Genomic DNA, 8,264 nt, shown 5'->3' with positions numbered 1-8,264 from the left:
GCCCCCCCGCAGCCCCTCGCCACGTTTTTGCTGGCCAAATGCCGGCAGTCACCGAGAGCGGGCCGAGGCCGGGGAGGAGGGACCGCGCGCAGAGGCTGCCGAGGGGGCTCCCGGCCGCCCGCGCACCCTGCCGCCGGCSCCGGCGCAGCCGCCCGCTCGCCAAGCGCACCCGCCGCTTTGCGGTGCTTCATCACACGGCAGAGGTGGGAACGCAGGCGGCGGTGGTTCTTCCTGCAGGCTTTAGCACCTGCGATCACGCAGCCACCACAGAGCTGCAACTTTAAAAAAAAAAAAAAAAAAAAAAAAAAAAAAAAAAAAAAAAAAAAAAAAAGCTTAGTCCAGTCTCCCCGTTTTGGAAAATTACTAATTTCCTTCGGCCCTCGCCGATGGCAGCGATGCAGTCATCCCTGCAGTTGCAGTGGTACAAAGCTCTGTTTTAGACGGGCAAAGCTGCTCTATCGGTGCCCTAGTTTTGGAATGGGGTGAGCAACTTTGATGCCTGTAATCAAGGCAAATCCCCAGTCTAAACAYGGCCCGAGATAACAACGTGGTCCTTCAATAGGGAAGTGTTTGTGTACAAACAGTGTTACCTTGCCTTTCTCCCAGTTCACCTCCTCCTCTGGCTTTTGCATACAATGTGCTCTAAGCCGCCCCTCTGTGAGCTCCTTCTGCTGTCTGCGAAGGCTGGAGGAAGATTACCGAAGGCTGGAGGAAGATTACCGGAGCGACAACTTTTGTTTCCTGCCTCCTTTTCACTAACTTGCAATTTCAAGAAAGAGAGTAAAACACAAAATAAGAGAGAAGTCACAGTGTATCCACACCTGACTTGGTATATTAAGGCCTGACCATGCAAAAAATACCTCTACTAAGTAATTCCTATTTGGTAACATTTGGCCTTAACATTAATTTCCAAAAGTACTAAGCACCCCAAAACTGACCACACGGCAAATCCGTGCACTGTGAAATCTGGCCTGCTGACCTGTGATCGTTAGGGCTATTTGTGTGAGAACCGATAACACGACTCTGTCTTTCACCTTTTAATTGCTCGGAGCAAGTGACTCCTTTCCAACATTTCACGACTCAACATTTAAAAGGAAAATCTGGAAAAAATTTCAGGAAGTCAAATTTCAGAAATCACAAATGTACCATATATAAACGTAATTTTTTCCTGTAATTGATATTCATTCATTGGAACAAATGTAGAAGCACATGTAAACAATTCATTAACATCCCATAACCTTACAGTTTGCAAATGCAAAAGAAAAGAACAAGCTAATGAAGCACATACTTGCTAGGTGCTGCGAGGTGGAGTAGTAAGGGAAATATATAGCTACAGTGAATGCAAGAGTTACAAACTATGCTTCAGTCACGCATCCTGTCTCCCTCCCACATGCTGAAAGAGTGGGGAGTAAGCAGAGAAGGTAGAGTCATCAGGAAAGTAAAAATATTGCGTAATTCACACACTGAAAAAGCAGCTAGCCTTGCCCGAGGCATATTAACCTCAAGTCATCTGCCTCTGTTTATTCTACAAAAGACGAGCACTGCTCATGTTTAACCCACACAATTGGAGATAACAGCTTTATCTGAGCTGGAAAAGAACAGAGAGATGCACGAAACCCAAATTCTCTTCCTTGAAATACTCTCCCCCTGCATCCTCCCTGCACCCGCTCCCGCCCAGCGCGGCCGCAGGAGCCCCGGCGTACGCTGCCTGCCTGAACGGCTGCCAGCGAAGGAAGCAAGCAGTTTCCATACCCACATCACGCCACAATGCGGGAATTCAGGAAACGACACAAGAAAGGGGTTCCTAATAACTGCTCCGGCGCACTCGGGCCAATTTATGCAATCATGCAAAGGTCACAGGAGATGTGTTAAAAAGCACAAGAGAGAAACGCCACGACGGCAACTGTTTCAAAGTTGGAAAATAAATCTTGAGCTTACAAAGGGTTTGGATGACCTGGAATTGCTCCACCTACAATTTTTTAAGAGGTTGTCCTTCGCATTCTTTAAAATTCCTCCATCTTAAAGTTCCTCCCTCCAGGAATCGCTGCAACTCTGCTGTCTTTTGTCCGCAGCAGCTGGAGTTCAGGAAGCTGCTGATATTATCCCTAATATACGGAAGGGGATCACAGCTCAGTCCCGCATCCATTCAATGCGGCAGAGAGGGGTGTAAATTAATTTATGTGGATCTCTGATCCTAGGCCAGTTTAGCAAGGCTTTTCTGCTGGCATATAAAAACAAACTGTTAACAGTGCTCAGAGGTGCCATTTTGCTCTTGGGATCGGAGAGCATATCCCCCCCCACCACCAAAGCTGGGAATTCTTGGCCTCATCTATAAATACACTGTTCAGTGAAATAACGGTCCAACAGTAAACAAATAATAACACAGCCAAAAGTAAAGAAGACTAAGAAAAGGAGATGAGGCTGAGAATTTTACTAGATGAGCAGGAAATGAGAATAGGTATTTAGGAGAAGGGCTATTTCTCCAACTTTCTTGCCATACAAGTCAAATTATCAATTTGGCAGATATATTCATCGGGGAAAAGGAGGTAAAATAACAAATACCTGAGGGCCTACAGATGAAAATAAAGTTGGAAGATTCCAAAACCGTGCAAGAATCACACCAAGGGCGTGGAGAAGGCACGCGAAGTGCAGAAGGGTTAAGAGGTCCATCCAGAGTCGCGCTGGCTGGCCAGCACGGACGCCAAGAGCCTCTCCGGGAGCCCTCGCRGGCTGCCGACCTGCCCTGCTGCCTGCACAGCCAAGGTGCCGGCTAGAAAAATTTTGCTAGGAAATTTTTGCTAGAACAATTCTGCTTTTCAGAACACAGGAGCAGGAACAGTTATGCACTATATATTCCTCTGCCCCTCTTTGAGCACTCACTATGTCTTTCTACAAAAGTCGATTACTCTAATTCTATATAATAAAACCAATGCTCACATAACTTCTGTGCAGGAAGTAATAACTACACGTACTTTTGCACAGGCAACTTCATGTCCTGTCTATATTCAGCGTTACACTGTAACATGGCTCCTTCTCATCTATGATTTTGTGTGCTACTGTGTGTGAAGACTTTAAATAAGCCAGTCTGGATGATACCTCTCACAGAGTGTAACGCAAGCTGAGCCTAGCTTCTCAGGTGAAGAAAGGGCCTGCGCAGGCAGGGGGACAACAGGGACAGCTTACTGCAACAAAGCGGGATACAGAGTTCAGCAGTGAAGGGAGCTGCTTGTTTGGGTACCACCTGTAAAGAGATATATTCTAACAGCTGAACCTGGGCCCCCTTTTTTGGAGCATTTTGGAAGAAGGCTGCATTGACTAGAAGAATGAGAACAACTGCCAGCTATGGAAAACTAAAAGTTTTAGCTCTGCTCTAAATGCCTTCACACCCCAGTCCCCTGACCTTCAGCGGAGTTTTGGCAAAATAGGGATAACAGGGTTTGCAGCTTGCAAAGGGATTTCCTTAAAGGACTTGTCAGCTCCCACTGTTCTTCTCCCAAACAAGTATAAGGCAAAGGACTTGTGAGTCTTCAGCTGATGTCTATCATACATTAAGATCCTTGATGTATGAAAGTTGACTATGTTCCTCACCCCTCCGCCCTCCTGCCTCTCCTGCCTGTTTCAAAGATCTCTGTCTTCAAAATCTGCTGAAATGAATGAAAAGATTCCCTCGACCTCCAGTGGATTTGGATCAGGCTGAACTGTAAGAGTAAGGCAAGAAGGCTCTGCACTTCGACACAGTCACTGTTTGCTCTGTATGGCAGAGGAATGTATGGCAGGTTCTACAAAACCAGAGTTGATAATACTGATACTTCAATGATCACAACGATTAAGAGGGAGGAAAAAAAATGTGGCTGATTTAAAACCAAAAAGCCAACACCTCCCAGGTCCCCAGGACTTATAAAGTTGCAAATATATTGAAAAATACCACGAGGCTTTTCCTTTTTTATTTAAATCTTTTGTAACTCAGTTTTAATACTGATGTCAGAATCAGTCTCAGAACTAAGAGATGAAAGAGGTCCAACCAAAAGTAATCTTTGGATACAAGGCCTTGCAAGGCAAGTAAATGAGCTCAGTGCTACAACAGATGTAGATACCACCATATAGATTCTAGACCTCTGCTAATTAAAGTAACGAGGCCATCTTCTCCCACTAGGTAGAAGCTGCACTGAAAAGTAAACAGATCCTTTAAAGACAAAATTAAAGAGGAGGAATGAAAGGAAAGAGAATGTTATGTACAAAAAAAAGGTCAAATGCATTAGAACAAAATACATAAAAGCCTGCTAAAAAAACTGCAGGATAAATATAACTGCCACTTTTTAAGCAAATGATTGTGCTTCTAAAAAACCATCTTTCTCTGGTAATGAACTACAAAAAGATTGATAAGTAGAGACAGCAAGATATTGAATAACAGATAATTGATTAAAGTTTTATTTTCATGAAAATGAAAAAGTAAAAATATAATTATAGAACAAAGCCTGATTTGATTTCACAATCGATTTCAGATGCTGCTGCCAGATTCTGAAAGAGCACCAGCACTCTCTGCTGGCGATCTTTGTCCAGCAGTTATCTGGAGGGAAAATGAGGAAAGAAAACGCATTATGTTTTTGATGTGGAATGCCATTTTAGTTTTAAATGGATGAATAATTAGATCCATATCAATTTACCAAACAGCAGCTCTAAGAGTTAATTATGTTTTTGGAAACAATGCAGTCACTACTAAAGAAATGCATTCACTACAGGCAATTATCATTCACTGGAATAAATTTCACTGTTGCAAGTAAACATCTAATGTTTAATGCTGCTCTCTGTAGAAAGCACTTCTGTTGTACTACAGCCCAAAGACAAGCTGCTGTGAAAAGTTGCCGTGATGCCAAATCTCTTGGCTCCACCCTGACTTTCCATCAGTTTTAGAGCTATGCCAGGAGAAACAGCTCCTCTCACAAATGCCCTAGTACAGCACCAACATCTTCCCCTATGGCAGCAACCGTGCAAATGCTACCGACATTTTAATCAAAGCCCTATCCAAACCTGCTCCGAGCACGGTCACTGTTACACCCTTTGCCAGAAAGCTGCAAAAGCTTTGACTCCCTCTCCCCCGTGGGCACCCAACCCTTTTCCACACTCCCAGTGTGCACATACTGCATCCATGCCAGAGACTGCACCAGAACAGCAGCAAAAAGATCAGCAGCAAGAAATAAGAACACAGCAAAGTACCTACGCGACAGCTGCCCCAGTTTCCAAACTCTGTACAGATCAGGCATCACTAAAAAGAGTTAAAGACTGGCAAATTGAATTCATGTGCAGCTCATGAAAGTGTGGGAAACAAAAGAGACAATGTGAGTTAAGGACAGAGTATTCATCAGCCAAGGGCTCAAGTTTCTTCACTTTTGCCAGTCTGCTTCCCAACGGCCATTTTTCAAGGTAGCTTTTTGTTCTTTAGTTTTAAATAGTCATGGAAAGACATTATACTCTAGCTAATGAACTCAGGCTCAATACATGTGGAACTCCTTAAAATACTTTTGTCTTGTCTTTTTAATTCTCTGAAGGGCAAGAGGGGAGAACAATGTCAAAGATGAGGCTTTTTTGCTGGACTACAGTGGGCTTCAGATTAAACCTTTACATGACATCTGATCCAAAAAATCTCAAACACCTTCATAAATATTACTTTAGAATATGGTATTAAATACTCACATACATAAAGCTGACTTCTAAAAAAAATACACAAGCCTATCAGTTTGGGTCAGAATAAAGCCGTTACTGGAGAACGGCTGCCAAGCTTTGAGCCATTGTCGCAGCAGAGCTCTGCCTGGCTGAGGCTGGACCTGCCATCCCTTCCCCTCAATGCCTGCCAGGCACTCGGGAACTTTTAATGATGATGGCTCCAAAGTATTTAGGATGCTGAAGACATCCAGTTTTACAGCAGCAATGTAGGTAGGAGAAAGAGGTCCTAGTCAGTCATGGGGAAGGGCACGGGGTCTCCAGTTTTTCCACTTGAGGGGCACAGTCGACCCTCAGCTCCTGCTGCTGGGTGGACTGTGCAGCCACGGCTGGATTCAATGATGTGGAAGGGTGAACTGTACCAGCCATGGCTGGATTAAATCAGGTGAGAGCATGAGCTGTACCAGCCAGTGCCACTGAGGGCCCAGTGGTCCCAAAGCCCTTTGGTAGGTATATGCCCATCTACCGTATGTGACACAGCAAGAGTAAGAGTGCAAATCCCCTGGTGCTTGGGGGGCTGGTGTTTTGAAAACAAAATCTATCTGGTAGGATATAAACACCACCTTAGGATCTGCTTATTAAGGAATCTACATATGAGCTGAATTCTTGAAAATCTAGTCTGAAAACCTGTCCTTCATCTCTTCAAAAAATCTGAACTTATGCAATCCTGGGGCTCAGAGGGGAATTGATTTGCTGCTCAGTCAAGAAAAAGCAGCAATTGGGGTAGAGTTCTAGAAAAAGCAATTAAAATAGTGGGTCAGAAGTTGAAATGAGGGGTCTAGTTCACTGTTTCAATGTCTGTATAGTAAATGTAGCAAGGCACAGCATTTTGCTTTGAGTATTTTACTTTACAAAGTAAAGAATGGGAAGAACAACTCCTGAATTAGAGGAACAGCTGAGAGTCCTATCAGAAACAAACGCAGYGGTAAAAATAGGTTAGCTTTAACGTAGTTGTAAATCAAAGTCAGAAATAATTGTTCTAATGCATTCAGTTTCTGACAAATATCATCCTCAGAAGTGCTTTACATCTGCAGAGTGTCCTAAGGAACATTTCAAGCATTCAAGATCACTGACACTCGGCTGAGTGGGACAGAGAGTGACAGCCAAATGCCAAGCACAGTGCTCTGCAACACTGTACGAGGAACACAGATTCATGCCTAAGGGAGCAGAGCAAATTTCTCATTGTACRAAACCTGCAAAGGCTTCAAACCTGAAGTTTTGTACTTTTCAAGGAAATTAATATTCTAGACATGGCAGGACCCAGCAAGAGCTCACTGATTTACATGGAATGAGAAGATGCTAAAAACCTTGAGAACTTGAGTAACTGTGGGAAATTAACATGTTGACACTCATTTTTATTAACTATACATGCCAGACTGCTCTTAAATACTCTCTTCCCACATTCATACCCGCACCTTTACCTTCGTACCATATGAATTCAGTATTCAGCTCTGTCCCTTGATCATTAATGCAGACTCCTAAGCTTCAGACTTCAAAGAAATGCACGCTTAAGAGTCACAGGCACAGGACTGGAACAGCGTCAAAGCCTCCCTGTGCAGGAACCTCGATCTTCTGTTTGACTTCACTGTACAAATATCTAGTTCTACCAAGACTAGGAAATTCAATGATTTATGTAGGGCTTCCCACAGATTAAGTTAATAAGGGAACCCAACAGTGCCTCATCTCCTTCCGCCTTCCAAACACTGGTAAATGAAAGGAAATGGGAATGTCTCCTGGGGTAAGGGAAAGACGTGAGCTCTCTACAAATGTGCAGGGGAAGAAACCAAAGGCTTCATTGTGTGGCTATGCACTTCTCCAGGAATCCTCTTCCCTCCTCCTCCCTCCTGTAAGTGCCATAGGAAAATGCGCTTAGGGATACATTGCAAAACTTGATGTGACTGCAAAGCCTCACTCACACCACGCTGATTGTCACCTACAACAGTGGCATTTTGGTTCTCTTCCTGTGTCCTTCTACACCCTCTCTTCTTCCATACTATTCTGTAAGTCATGTAACCCATATAATGCTTTTTGTTGTATATTTTTCCTTCATTTGTCCCTTCCCCCTTTCTTCTGTTCTCATCTTTCCTTTCTGTGGCTCCAGATGCCTGCACTCCTGCTTCCTTAGTTCTGTAGCTGGCCCTTCTGTCATTTGTAACGCATTTCTAGCACCACCAGCGTCACTCGGAGCTCCAGTCATGCCTTGTTATTCAAAGCTCCCAGCACACGAGACTGAATTACAGTTTAACATAGCATGTTTGGGCTTTACAAATGAAGAAGCTAAGGCACAGATAGATCAAGACCAAGCTTCTCCAACACCCTCGGGGATGTAAGGGTTCATTTAAATGTAACTGGGAATCAACATCCTTTTGAGTTAAATTTGAAAATTCCACAGACATCCCTCAATTAAGGGGGCCAGAATTAAGCCTCTTCATGGGACTGCCTGAGAGGGACTCTGGTCTTTTTCTTCAGGTTTATTTGTAGCTACTTGCATATTGCCAATTTTCAAGGAAATTGCCCAACACCAAACAAACATGGGGCAGTTTCTT

At 43.8% G+C, this 8,264-nt stretch overlaps 1 protein-coding gene across 2 annotated transcripts in view; it reads right to left on the bottom strand.

The window, feature by feature from the left end:
* Window positions 1-6,103, bottom strand: part of AMOT (angiomotin) — a 55,541-nt gene extending 49,438 nt beyond the window's left edge. For both annotated transcript variants that reach the window (XM_026086257.1, XM_026086256.1), the window contains exons 1-2: window positions 1,035-6,103; window positions 591-759 (exon numbers count right to left, since the gene is read on the bottom strand). The gene's annotated coding sequence lies outside the window, so the exon portion shown is untranslated. The remainder of the gene's footprint in view (window positions 1-590; window positions 760-1,034) is intronic.
* Between the last annotated feature and the right edge of the window lie 2,161 nt (window positions 6,104-8,264).

Source organism: Apteryx rowi, unplaced genomic scaffold (genome assembly GCF_003343035.1).
Source record: "Apteryx rowi isolate R43461 unplaced genomic scaffold, aptRow1 scaffold_69, whole genome shotgun sequence".
Classification (NCBI taxonomy): Eukaryota; Metazoa; Chordata; class Aves; order Apterygiformes; family Apterygidae; genus Apteryx; species Apteryx rowi.
The sequence above is the reverse complement of the archived record's forward strand: the minus strand, read 5'-3'. Positions and strand labels throughout refer to the sequence as shown.